Source organism: Panthera pardus, unplaced genomic scaffold, assembly GCF_024362965.1.
Source record: "Panthera pardus isolate Hobbes unplaced genomic scaffold, ASM2436296v1 HiC_scaffold_8, whole genome shotgun sequence".
Taxonomy (NCBI): domain Eukaryota; kingdom Metazoa; phylum Chordata; class Mammalia; order Carnivora; family Felidae; genus Panthera; species Panthera pardus.
Window position 1 is genome coordinate 145689552 of NW_026527013.1, and position 14493 is coordinate 145704044.

At 44.6% G+C, this 14493-nt stretch overlaps 1 protein-coding gene across 1 annotated transcript in view; it reads left to right on the forward strand.

The window, feature by feature from the left end:
• Positions 1–14493, forward strand: part of CPA4 (carboxypeptidase A4) — a 39524-nt gene that overhangs the window by 23974 nt on the left and 1057 nt on the right. The gene's annotated exons all lie outside the window — the stretch shown is intronic.

The following is a 14493-nucleotide window of genomic DNA, read 5'->3' on the forward strand; positions in this document are numbered from 1 at the left end:
GCACATATACAACAGGAGACATATATGAGAATGTTCACAGCAACCCTGTTCATAATAGCAAAAACCTAAAAACAACTCAAAAGCCCACCAGGGGGAGAATGGGCGAATCAGGTGTGGCATTTTCACATACTGGAATACTCTACAACAGTCAAAACAAAATTTAGTATGACTTCCTTTCTAGAAAGTTCCAAATAATGGAACAAAATAGAAATAATAATTCCTTTTCAGGAAGACATGTAAAATTTGACAGAACTGTATAAAAAGGGAAGAAAGATAGGAGACATGCTCAGACCTCTGTTCCTGTTCAAGTGCACGGATTCCCAGCTGCCATGAGTGTTTTCTGCCAGCAGCTCCATTCCTCTCTGGAGAATTGCCGCTAGCCAGCTGGGGGCTGACTCACCCAGGAAGCCATGCACTTGCTTTTTCTGTATCACCTCCCCAAATGTCAGCCAATGATTGACTGACTCTGGGGCACAAACACCTCATCTTCTGCCTCAACGTAGGGTCATACCGTGGGGCAGTGTGTGCTCCAGAGCTCTGAATACCATTTCCACCTGATTCCACATCCTTGCTTAGCCTTTTTACTCTGCCCTGTCCTGCTTCCCAAACTCCCCTTCCCCTGAGAACTCCCTCAATAAGTCACCTAAACAGGATTCCCATCTCAAGCTCCATTTCCAGGGGCATAGACATAAGACAACAGGAAATGAAGAGCCTGGGTTCTGAATGATGATTACCTTAGATGGGGAGGGGCAGGAGGATGAGTTAGGGGTAGGAACCTTAGGGTTAAATGCAGGGCCTTAGCTTGTGTTGTAGGTTCTGTCTTTTTTTCAGGTATTTTTTACCCGATTTAAAAAAAAAAAACCAAACTAATTCAACAGCGAAATAAATCATAAAAGAGGGCCACGCATGTATCAATGAGGAACATGCCATTAGCCAAGGATTATGATTAATCTATTTCTGTGGACCTGAAGTCCGGTTTTAAAAATGTTTGTAAAGATACAGATTTCAACAAAGAAATGTTTGTGTCACAATGCATCAATATGCATTTTTTGAATGTCTAGTGTGTGCCAGGGACAGTTTTAGATGCTGGCAATGCACTGGCAAACAAGGAGACAAAATCCCTTCTTGCATGGAGTTTCATTGTAGCTGGAGAGACAGAAAGTACTCCCGAAAACAAATGAAAAATTTTAATTCGGTTACTGAGAGCTGCCATAAATAAAAGAAGACGGGCTGCTGTGAGGAGAGAGATGTGTAGTGGTGGGGCCTGTAGATTGGGAAAGTTCGAGAAGATGGTATTTGGGCTTGTGTTATAGAATTATTCTTCACTCTTTTCTTTGTATTCTTTTTGTACTCCCCAAGCCGTATGAAACATGTGGGCTAGATGTTATTATCCACATTTTGCAGGTGGAAAAATCTCAAGAGCAGTATGTTTTTCTTGCCTCTGGCAAATAATATTTTCTGTTCTCTAAGTGAAGACCCCATCGAAAAAGAGAAGGCTTGAGCCATTAAGCATTCATGGACACAACTTAAATTTCTGAAACACACTGAACTTTGAAAGGCTTTCATACCTCATCAAACCAGTCTCTGTGGAATTTTCCACTATTAAGGACACCAGTGGGGATGGAAAAGGGATAATCCATTGATAATGGAAAAAGGTATTTTGAGTCCTCTTTTTTTTTTTTTTTTTTGCAGTACTGGGGGTGGGGTGGGGTTTGCCGAGCCATTCCTAAGTCTTACACCCAGTCTTGTTGGGGTCCAAAAAGAGACCTCTGTGAAGTAGGTGACAGGGTGAGGGATACAGTCCATGGCTGCCGATGAGATTAGCTATTATGCCTGTGCTGCCCACTTGAAACTAGAACCATCCATTGAGCTGCAGCCACCTGGGGCCTGACAAACAGACCACATCTGCTTCTGTTCTAGATGGTGAGGAGCAGGAGAGTAGCCCAGCTCCTGCTCTTGGCCATGAAGGTCGTTGGGTCTTAATGTAATTTCCGGGAGCTCAAGTTTCCTGATCTTTTCTTTTTTTAAGCTTATTTATTTTGAGACAGAGAGAGAGAGAGTGCATGCATGAGTTGGGGAGAGGGGCAGAGAGAGAGAGAGAGAGAGAGAGAATGAATCCCAAGCAGGGCCCACTCATAGTGGGCTCAATCTCATGACCCTGGGATCATGACCGAGCTGAAATCAGCAGTTGGATGCCCAACTGACTGAGCCACCCAGGCGCCCCAGTTTTCTCATCTTTAAAATGAGAATAATGGTGGTATTTACAGTAGTGTATTAAGAGAATTCAGTAAGCTCATGCATTAAAGTATTAAGCACCTTACCTGGTAGAAGTTATGTGGTATGTGTTAGCTTGAATTATTATTCTCACCAAGTGGTAGAAATTCATTTACGAATCAGGTTATTGGCATTTCCCCTAACATCATCCTTTAGATTTTTCATGAGGCCTAATGACAAAGATTTCAACAGTTCACAAAAAGGCACTAGTTGGATGCTAAATCATTTTTAGTATTACATGGGTTTTGAAATACTGGAGTTCTTTCTCTGGGAGCTGATTTCTCATGTTAAATAGATCTTGATGCCCTTCTACGGGGTTAATACGAAGGATTATTGCCTGAAGCTGTTACAGGTCCAGCTTCCAACCATGTCAAGTCTATGGGGCCACCTTTGATTTTTACAGGTTCTGGGAAGACCCTGCCGTAATGCAAATCTGTGGCAAGTGAAGTTGAGGGTAGGTTCTGGCTCTGGAATATCCTATGTAGGCTGCACATTGTTTAGGTCCCTATACGAGGACCGACTGTGAAGAATCATTTGTATTGTTATCATCATCATCCTTATCTTTCTGTTTGATGACTTCTGGAATTTTGCCAAACCAGACAGCTTGGAAAATAAATTCTCTCTACTATTTGTATCGGGCCCTAAATCATGAACACCAGCTGTTTCTTGTATTTGAGGTAAAGCTCCAGGTGTATTGGGGGCATCCAGAGAGCACAGTTTTTTCCTCCTCTACAGTGTATGGGTGCTGTGGTGCAGCTGGGCAGCTTTCTCCTTTAATCCAAAAAGTGAATCTCATGGTTGTGTGTGTGTGTGTGTGTGTGTGTGTGTGTGTGTTTTGTATCTCCTACAAGGTCGAGCTCAGCAGCTAGTAAATATTTGTTGATTTGATTTGCTGCAGGGGCAGTGAGTTAACAATTGCATAAGCCCTACTCTCAACAAGTTAGGGCAGCAGGAAGAGGGGACTTTTTCCGACAAATATTAATCAGTGGAATTCTGGAGAATAGTTTGGAATGCAGGTGCCTAGCTAAGTTCTCGGAGAGAGCATAAATGAAGCCTTCAGAGATAAGAAAGACTTGATATGGGCTAAATTTTGTACATTCTTGTAATGATTTATAGTTTTCAAAGTGCTTGTCTAGATATTGGATAATTAAATTATCACAACCGCCTGGTGACATATGCAGGATGGCTGTTTCTATCCCTGTTTGACTGATGAGGAATCAGAGTTTTATGAAAGTGAGGTGATGAAGCGGATGCTCAGGAGCAGCACGATAGGTTGTTGCTTCGGAAGCAATTTGAATACCTTTAAAATCCACTGAGTTCCTCCAGTGCCTCTGGTCTCACAACCCTGTATCTTCTGCCTGGCTCCTCAAACCTTTGTTTCCCGTTTTGCAGTGATGTGGGGAGGAAACAGGAGCTAGGTCTCCCTCCCTGGCTGCCACTGCTGGCTGATGACGACCACGATGGAGGGGCATTGTGTGTGGGTCCTATGGGTCTGCTCCTCTTGTACCCACACCCGAGATTGCCATCCAGGGAGAACTTGGGGGTAATTTTCAAATTATGACGAAACATCCAGAATGGACGCGAAACGCTATTTTCACTGTTCAGGGTCTTTATGCCCTTTCACCGGGATTCGACAACCCACAGAACCACCAAACCCTGTCTTTAACTATTAGCTCTCAAAGTCTGGATGACAAAATGCCCACTTCTCTCAACAAGCAAATAGATACATTCTGTTTGAGTATTTCAACAACTTGGCCTAACCTTAGGAAAATGTTAACCCAGATTTGAGGCTTGTAATTTTCTCAAGGGCAGAGCCAAGGTTTTATTTATTTTGGATCCCTAGCACCGAAGCATATACTGGTGCATCACAAAGGTATATTGAATGGATATCTGCACACGGTGTCAGTTTCACACCTGATCCAAAAGAAGCCCGGCGTCGTCTTCCCACTTAGCTGTCTGAGGCGGCCTCCCTCCTTCAGCTCTGAGTACATTGCCATGGCACTGTTCTTTTCTGATGGATGTGGGAAACACAGAGATCAGGGAAAGCAAAGCCCTTCTCCAATTTCAGCAAATCTCTGTTAGGGAGCTCAGAGACACCAGGCCCAGTGGAAAGGGAAGGATGACCTAGCCCACTGTTGTGACGTGGTATTTCTAGAAGTCTTCCAGAGGCAGCTGGTGGCAGACAGGCGTTAACTTGTTAAGGAGGCACGTCGAAGCAGAAGGCACCGGATCTTCCTCCGCCCCCCTCTTGCCTAGGGCCATCAGTAGGATCAATATTTAACAGGCATGTTTCTCTGTGTCCTCAGGCTCCCTAGTACCTGGCAGGTCTGGGCCCTTCCCTTTGCTCTGGAAAAGAAGTGAGGGACTTGCGTAGCCAGAAAGATATTTGATCAAGCCGGATAGTAGACAGGTTACTGGATTGGGGAAGGCCTGGTAACGAATAGCACTGGCCCTGGGGAGGGTGTTTTCCTCCCTTGCCAAGGCTTTAGGATAGTGGAAGGGTATAGATGCCAGCTCGGAGACCTCAGAGGCCAATGCCATCAATGACCTTTCGAAATGAAACGAGGAGATTAGGAAAAGTTGGTCCAGAAATATTTCCCTTATTCCCAATAGAAGAAGAAATCATAACAAGTTGATCCATGTTTTCCTGAGTTACTCAAACCCGACGTGGCTTTTCCTCCAGCAATATCAGGATTTTACTTAAAAAAAATTTTTTTTCAACTTTTTTATTTATTTAAAACAATTTTTTTTAACGTTTATTCATTTTCGAGACACAGAGAGACCGGAACGTGAGCTGGGGAGGGGCAGAGAGAGGGAGACAGAATCCAAAGCAGGCTCCAGGCTCTGAGCTCTCCGCACAGAGCCTGACGCGGGGCTTGAGCTCACTGACCGAGAGATCGTGACCTGAGCCGAAGTCGGACGCTCAACCGACTGAGCCACCCACGTGCCCCTTTTTATAATTTTTAATTTTAAGTTTTAAGTAATCTTTGTACCCAGTGTGGGCCTCGAATTTACAGCCCTGAGATCAAGAGTCACACACTCATAGGCTGAGCCAGCCAGGCAACCCCAGGATTTTGCTTTTTATTTCTCTGACCCTCGGATCCAAATTTTGTGGACTCTTCCCTAACCGTTACCTTCGTCAATACGTGAGGAACGTACGGTTTGGCAACATAAGGTCGCTTAGGATTTAATGGCCCTGGGTTCTAAACCTCTGATTTTCAACCCCCCTGAGGTATCTTTCAAACAGTTTGTCATGATCTCGACACCCATGGTATTTCTGTGGTCCTGAGAAAGGATAGGCCTTACTCTAATTGCGAGAACCGTGTCCAGCAACAGGCTCTCTTCTCCTTTCATACAGGAGAAATTCCTGAACACAGCTGTACATAAAGGCCCAAAGTATGAAAGTCTAGCAGGAGACCCAGACTATGATGAGAAGCATATTCTCAGTGAGCCAAGATCTTTCCACTCAAAGTTGAATGCCAACATCCGGCTATCCCAGGGAGCTTGTCAGAATCTCTGGCTTTGCTCTGACTTACTGAATCGGAATCTGCGTTGCACATGAGTCCCAGGTAAATATACCCATATCATATACCCGGCAAAGTTTGCGAGGCCCTGAGCTAAACACGAATATTACTAATTATTTCTCACCTCATAATCTCTCGGACAGGTGGACTCCACCCTGTCTGTACATCAGAATCACCCGGGGGCTCTTGTAAACTGCTGATGCCTGGGTTCCATCCCAGATCAGTGAAAACAATCTCTAGACATTGGTTTTGTAAAAACCTGCCCAGGTGATGCTGATGGACAGCCAAGGCCGAGACCTTCTGTTTTAAACCCGGTTTCCACGGCCCTTTCCCCGGTGTTTTTACACATCGGTTGGGAGACGATTCTCCACGGATCGCTTACGTTTCTACCCGCCTGGATCACACCAGATTCAAAGAACTGAAATCATAAAAGGTTTTGGGTTCCCTTCGCTCACGGTTCCTCTTCTGTGATTCTGCCCTACTCCCCGTGAAGGTGTCACCTGGCCCCCCTTTGTGGAAAAGGGGGCCCACGGAACTGGCACAAAGACCGATATTGCCATGAGTGACAAAGTCCGTGTCTCCAGCCCCCGGATTTTTGTTTCTGCCGCCGGCATCCATGAAATTGTGGCAGGCTAACGTATTAGCTCGAAGGTAGGGCAGACTCTTCGAGCTTTCACAGCTCTGGATAACATCTTTCATAGTTTTGTTCTTCTGCCCAAATCAATACCTCGCTACCTGGGTTAATCCAACAAATGTCTGACGAGGCTATTTCCTGCGAGAATGTCAATCTCCATCGTTAGCTCAGTCGCATCAGGTTCACCTCAATTGTTTCATCATGGGCACTGGTTTACATTTTCCACGAATTTTTACAAAATATGGGCGAAACGCACGAACCCTGCTGTTTAGGTGAAATCAAATAAACTGAGAAGCTACATTGACAAGCGGTCCCCCGGCCGCCCGCTTGCGGTCCTTCCATTACTGCACAGAAGTCTGCTGTTGTAGAAGAGACTATTCCTCACGCACAGGGAATGTTAGTATATAATTGGTGTCAGTCAAAGAGAGCCTGAAGTTAACATGGACCCGGCATTAGTTTTAAACTTCTTGATCCCAAAGGCCTGCCAAAGGAGGATGGTTCTTACTCTTAGTGACAAAAAGGAACAGGAAAGATTAAAATCCCCACCAGACATCAGGTTCCAAAAAGAGAACCTTGATCATAGCAGTGCTCAAAAAATAGCTCCCCCCACCCCGGCCGCATAATACACTGATTTCAAGGATAGTGAAATTCTTCAATATTTGTCCACATTGACTTAAATACATTTTAAATAAAAAATCAGATTTTGCCATCCAACATAATGTGAAAGGAGAGCCACTTACAGAAACAAAAGCATGACCGAGATAAATCGGTCCCTGATCATTAGGCCAGGATTCTTCAGACGTTTTTCATCCTGCACCCATATAAGGAAAACTTTTTAGGGGTGCTCGCGTGGCTTAGTCGGTTAAGGGTCCGACTTCGGCTCAGGCCATGGTCTCACGGTTCGTGGGTTCGAGCCCTGTGTCGGGTTCTGCGATGACAGCTTGGAGCCTGGAGCCTTCTTCGGATTCTGTCTCTTGGTCTCTCTCTGTTCCTCCCGGCTCGTGCTCTGTCTGTCTGTCTCTCTCTCTCAAATAAATAAATATTAAAAAAAAAAATTTAGCATATCACACCCAACATACATAGTTACCTAGACATCCTGTGCAAGTACCATTGTACTATGTATTTTACAAAACACAAACAAAAATTGAAATAAAAAGGATGAGATAAAAGTACACAGAAGTCTTTTTTTTTTAAATTTTTTTAACGTTTATTTATTTTTGAGACAGAGAGAGACAGAGCATGAACGGGGGAGGGTCAGAGAGAAGGAGACACAGAATCTGAAGCAGGCTCCAGGCTCCGAGCCGTCAGCACAGAGCCCGACGCGGGGCTCGAACTCACGGACCGCGAGATCATGACCTGAGCCAAAGTTGGCTGCTCAACCTACTGAGCCACCCAGGCGCCCCAAAAGTACACAGAAGTCTTAATAATTTCTTCCTTTCCCCCCAATAGGAGCGAATGCCTCACTTTTGGAGATCATTGGATTTGATGGGAATGCTTCGAACACGGGTCTCTGATTTCCCTCGAGCTCTGTCATGGCTTCTCATAGTCTTATAAATGAATGCCTGCCTCTTCCGTTAGACCAGGAGCAGGCAAACTATAGCCTGCAGTCTAAATCTAGTCTCTACCTATTTTTCTATAGCCCCAAAGCTAAGACTGCCAACTGCTTGGCTTAGGTTCAGGGACGGACACCGGTCCAAGGGGAGGAGAAACCAAGACCCTGGTATTGGAGGGCTGCTCTTAAGGGTGACACCAGGTGAGGCCTCTGACTGTGGCGGGTGGGAATGGGGTCCAGGGAACTAAAACTGGGGAGCAGAACAGAGCAAAGGTTGGGGAGCTCTGAGTGGATGGATGCAGAACTGGTGGCACAGGCAGGGGGCGAAGGCCTAGGAGGCAAGTGTGGGTTCCCCAAGCTCTGGGCAGTGCTCACCGGAACGAGGGAGTCAGCGAATCAGTCAATAGGTAGGTCGTGGCCAGTGGCCTGGGCTGCACGCAGGGCTCCCGGGTCACATAGGTGAGGATGACCCAAGGAGATTGTTCCATGTCTAGGCTGATGCTTGCAAACAAATAGAATCTATGCGGTTTGTGATGGTGGAGAGGGGGGCACGAGGCGTGATCAGCTAAATTAAAAGTGTGGTGAGTCAGCTATGGCTTCCCCGGGGGGGTGGCCCCAGTGTGGGGTTTTGAACCATGAAGTGGATCTAGAAACTCCAGAGCAGCATTAACCACCTTTTGGGGGGGGTTATTGTTTTCTTGGATTTTCATTGCTCAAGTTCCTTGGAAAGCGCCTGTCTGGCATGTGTCTCGAAGGTGGGATAAGCCTGGTTTTTGTTAATTAAATCACATTTTGAGTGTACCGGGGGGAGCTGGCTGTAGTTAAGAAACTGTAGTAAATCCTCTTGTTAATCAAAGGATCCTTTTGTAATGTGAACGATGACACTCCTGTTAATTCTGTGTTTTAAGATTCCACTTGATATATTTATTTCCGTTACACGCCCAAAGGGGACTTTTGGAAATCAAACATAATTTAGTTTGGGAGTTTTATGTGTAAATATTGGAGCACCTCATGCCATCTCTGGAGACCCTCGGGGAGGTCCCCAACCAAAGTGGGAATTAATACGTTTAATGAAGAGGGATTCAGGGCAAGAATCAGATTTCCTGCAACCTCCCCACCAGCTTCGGCTGGTTAACTCCTTCGTATCTTTACCTAACTCAGCTCAAATGCCACCCTTTTTTTGAGCTTTAAGTTTTTGGTGTTGTAAAATAGGCCTAACGTGAAATTTACCACTGTCATCGTTTTAGGCGAACGGTTTCGCAGCATTAAGTGTATTCACGTTGTGCAACCGTCGGTACCATCGACTTCCAGAACTTTTTCATCTACCCCGACTGAAACCCTGCCCCAATGAAACACTACTTCCCCCGTTGCCCCCACCAGCCTTTGGAAGCCACCCTTCTATTTTCTGTCTCTGTGCATTTGACTACTCTAGGTATCCAATGCTGCTTTTTTAATTTTTAAGTTTTTATTGTTTTTATTTTATTTCATTATTTTTAAATTTTTTTTTAACGTTTATTTATTTTTGAGACAGAGAGAGACAGAGCATGAATGGGGGAGGGGCAGAGAGAGAGGGAGACACAGAATCAGAAGCAGGCTCCAGGCTCTGAGCCATCAGCCCAGAGCCCGACACGGGGCTCGAACTCACGGACCGCGAGATCGTGACCTGAGCCGAAGTCGGACGCTTAACCGACTGAGCCACCCAGGCGCCCCTTTATTTCATTATTTTTTAAAGTGTATTTATTTTGAGAGAGAGAGCATGAGCAGGAGTGGGGGAAGGGCAGAGAGAGAGAGAGAGAGAGAATCCCAAGCAAAGCAGGCGCTGAACTGTCAGTGCAGAGCCCATTGCGGGGCTCGAACTCACAAACCATGAGATTGTGAGCTGAGCCAAGATCAATAGTCAGACGCTTAACCTACTGAGTCACCCAGGCGCCCCTTATTTTTGATTTTTTAAAAGTTTATTTATTTATTTTGAGAGAGAGCGAAAGCGTGAGTGGGGGCAGGGCAGAAAGAGAGGAAGAAAGAGAATCCCAAGCAGGCTCCACACTGTCAGCGTGGAGCCCAATGTGGGGGGCTCGAGCTCACGAACCGCGAGATCATGACCTGAGCCGAAGTCGGACCCTCCACTGACGGAGCCACCCGGGCGCCTCTGCGATGCCACATTTTGAACTTGACTTTTATTTTAATTGGTTATACGATACAGTGTTTAAAGAGTCAAATAGTTTCATAAGACTTGTTATAAAAAGCAGCCAAGCCCTCGTTCCTCCTTCCCACGTCTTGCTCTCCAGCGACAACCATATTGAATTCTTTTAGACTTGACATTCACATCCATAAACCTAGGTAAGGTGTTTATATTGCTACTTCTTGATTTTTCTGTTTTAGGCATTTTCTATTGATTTCTCATTGTGCAAAATAAGAATTTAGCTTTCCCATAGTTCATTTGAAATAGATTTTATTGGGAAGTATATCCTACAAAAGCCTGTATAAAACGTCCGTAGCCTTTTAAAAATAAAATCCTGTTACTTCAGTTTAAGAATGAGACCCTGACACTGTGAGAAGCCTGCATGTGCCCCTCATGGCACTCCCTTCTCTCTTCCAGATGAAACCACTAATCTGTACTAATAATTTCCTTCCGTTTCCTTATAATTATCCTGTGTGCACATATTCCTAAACAATCTAGTGTTACCTGTTTGTGAGTGCATTTAAGTGGAAACATATGGTATGTTTTCTGATTGTGCTTCTTTCACTCAGCTTTATGGTTCCAAGTTTCATCCACTGGATGCATGTAGCTATAGCGGGTCCATTTCCTCTACTCTGCTGTGTCCTATAGGAACACGACTAACTACATCCCCATTTATCCAGTCTTGTCCATATAGCTGGTAACCATGAGCAAGAGTTTCTCCAGGCCACACAGGTGGGAGTGGAATTGTCAGGGCGTAGGGTGTGCGGTAACGTTTCAACTTTACTAGGAAACAACTGTTTTGCGAGGTAATTTCATCCAAGTTCCACCAGAAGTGAATGAAAGTTGCTGCTCCCCCGCCCCGCCCCCCGCAATCCTCGCTGACACTGGCTATTGACTGACTTCTTAATTTTGGCCAATTTGGTTGGTGTGATACGGTAATTTTAGTGCAGTTTTCATTTGCTTTCCCCTATTACAAATTTTCATGTTTTGAAAAGATCACTTGTGAGTCATCTTCTGTGAAGTGGCATTCATATATTTTGCCTGTGAAAAAAGTTAATGCACAGGTGTTCTTGGTACATCACGGATATCAATAGTTTACTTCCAGTTTTATGTGTTGCAAATAGGTCCTCTCAGTTTGAAGTCGGCTTTCTTTTTTTTTCTTTTTTTTTTTAATTTGAGAGAGAGAGAGTGCATGCATGCGCATGCGAGCTGGGGCAAGAGGCAGAGAGAGAGAGAAAGAGAACTTTAAGCAGGCTCCACACTCAGCATGGAGCCTGAGGTGGGGCTTGATCCCATGATCCTGGATCACAACCTGAGCTGAAATCAAGAATCCGATGCTTCCTGGGGCATCTGGGTGGCTCAGCTGGTTAAATGCCTCACTTCGGTTCAGGTCACGATCTCACAGTTCGTGAGTTCGAGCCCTGCGTCGGGCTCTGTGCTGACAGCTCAGAGCCTAGAGCCTGCTTCGGATTCTGTGTCTGCCTCTCTCTGCCCCTCCTCCCCTCATACTCTCTCTCTTTCTCTGTCTATCTCTGTCTCTGTCTCTCTCTCTCTCTCTCAAAAATAAACATTAAAGAGTTGGATGCTTAACCAGCTGAGCCACCCAGGTGCCCCTGAAGTCAGCTTTCTACTCTGTCAAGGGTTTTAAGAACAGAAGTTCTTAAAATTTAATTTAACTTTAATTTTCTTGATTTTATCCATCCTTCCCTCTATGGGAAGGTTTATGTTCTTTTTTTTCCCATTTGTGTCTTATTTAGAAAAATCATTCCCTATTCCAGTGTCAGGAGATATTCTCTATGTTGTCTTCCAAGTGTGTTATAGTTTTGCCTTTTACATGTAAGTATTTGAATCTACCTCAAATTGCTTTTTACATGTGGTGCAATAGGGATTTAATTCCAGTTTTTCCATCTATACCTACAATTGTCCCAGTGACACGTATTGAATAGTCTGTCTGCTTCACAGTAATCTGCCGTGCCGAGTCTGTGAAAAATGAAGTTTCCAAATATGCTTCGGTTTGTTTCTGGGCTCTCTCTGTGCCAATACCATACTGTCTCAATTACTATAGCTTTATAATATGTTTTCCTGTCTGGCAGAGAAAGTCTTCTGTTCTTCAGGATCATCTTGACTCTTCTTAGGATGTTTGCTTGTTTGTTTGTTCGTGTTTTTGGTATACATTTTTATCAGCTTGTGACAGTTGGTGAAATGGTTGGGTTTTTGACCAGAATTGCATTGAGTCTCTAGATCTATTTGGGATAGCTGAAGAATAAATACATGAAGGTAAAACTAAAGGACATCAAAGACAAGAAGATCTCCAAAGCAACCCGGGGTAGGAAAAGATCACCTACTAAGGAACAGTGAATAGACGAATTAATTACCTTTTAACGGTAAAAATGGAAACCAGAAGACTGTGGGAGGATGTTTCCAATGTGCTGACAGAAAAGCAATAATCAACCTGGAATTGATACCCAGTTAAACTCTTTTAAGAATGAAAGCAAGATAACAAAAATTTCAAACAAATGAAAACGGAGACTATCACGAAAGGAAAGTTTTAAGAGCTATACTTCAAGCAGAAGGAAAATGGCCATAGACGCTAGGTATGTTCTTCCAGGAGGAAGATCAAGGACTCTGGGGTTGAGGGAACTCTTCCGTGGGGAAAATTTGCTGACTTCTCTGATGTCTGCCTTTTACTTCTTTTGGGGATCTGTAGATTCTTACTTTCATGCCCACTCAGTGATGTGTTTTAACGTTTATTTATTTTTGAGACAGAGAGAGACAGAGCATGAACGGGGGAGGGGCAGAGAGAGAGCGGGAGACACAGAATCCGAAGCAGGCTCCAGGCTCCGAGCGGTCAGCCCAGAGCCCGACGCGGGGCTCGAACTTGCTGACCGTGAGATCGTGACCTGAGCTGAAGTCGGATGCTTAACCGACTGAGCCACCCAGGCGCCCCTCAGTGATGTGTTTTAAAAGTTATTAAAAATATTTCATTTTATCCAGAATTTTAGTGGATAAAATGTTTCATGTGGGCAGGGTTGTTTGGGTGTCTAAACCACCCACTCACGGGAGGTAAAAGTCCTCCAACAAAACTTCTTTCAGGAAACTCTCCCTGTCTCAGCCCGTGCGGAGTCCTTGTTATCTGTCCTCATGGTAGATTGTATTTGCGCCTTAGAGCACATACGCCAGCTATATTTTTAGAATTATTTATATGCTCTTTAAACTAATTGTCTACTCACCCCATTAGAAATCTAAGGTCCAGGTCTGTATTGTTCTCTGTTTTATTCCCATACTTTATTCCTAGTAAGCAAGTGCCTGGCACATTATAGATATGCAGTAGACGCTTATTGAGTAAATGATTAGATGAATAATTATTTTTTGGTTAGAAGCAAATATTAGGTATTAAGTCAAGCCCCACTGTGTGTCTCTGCTTCATATCCAGCCATTGAAGGCACTGCTTTAGGGCTAGTGAATTCCCATAGAACTGTACCGTGTAATATGATAGCCATCAGCCACCGTGGTATTTAAATCAGTGAAATTAATTCAAACGAAATCAAATAAAAAATTCAATTCCTTAGTCTCACTGGCCACATTTCGAGTGGCTAGTGGCTATCCTATTGGATGGCACAGGCACGGAACATTTCCATTATCACAGAAAGTTCTACTGGAAGTTCTCAAGAATTCCGAACTGCTCTTCTCTCTTCCTCTCTCTTTTTCTTTCGCTCTCGCTCTCGCTCTCTCTCTCTCTCTCTCCCTCTCTCTCTCTCTCATCCCACCCCTAAACCAAATACAGGGATAGTTGTCTTATTATTAGTGACTTAAATGATGCTTTTGAGCGAGACGATGCTGGGTACTTTTGGTGCCTAGCACCATCCCACTTTTTTCTTTTAAATTCCTGAGCTGTTGTTTACTAGGACATTCTTTTATTCCTGTTTCTACTAAGGCTGAATGTTACTTGGGTGGAAAGCCTAATTGCTTTCTTTTCTAGGTCCTTAAACCCTTTGTTAATGTTTCTGTCTGAGAGTTCCCAAAGCCAGGGTTCTAGGAGAGTTTGGCATGTCTGAACAACTGAACCACGAAATAATGGAGTAGGTCCGGCGGGGTGTGGGAGCAGGGCATTCTGTCAATAAAAGAGCTCCCCTCTCTGCACACATGGCCAGTTAATTGGCCATTCTGGGAAAGTATGGATGGGGAGGGGGGCTTCTGAGAATCGCCGGTGACAGTTAAGTGGCCTTTTGTTGACGTCCTCTGCTGAACAACTTTGTTGGATTTAGTCTCTGCCTTCCCCCCCCCCCCCCCGCCCCCCGCCTCCTGTGGATTTTCTGTTAGTTTCATCATT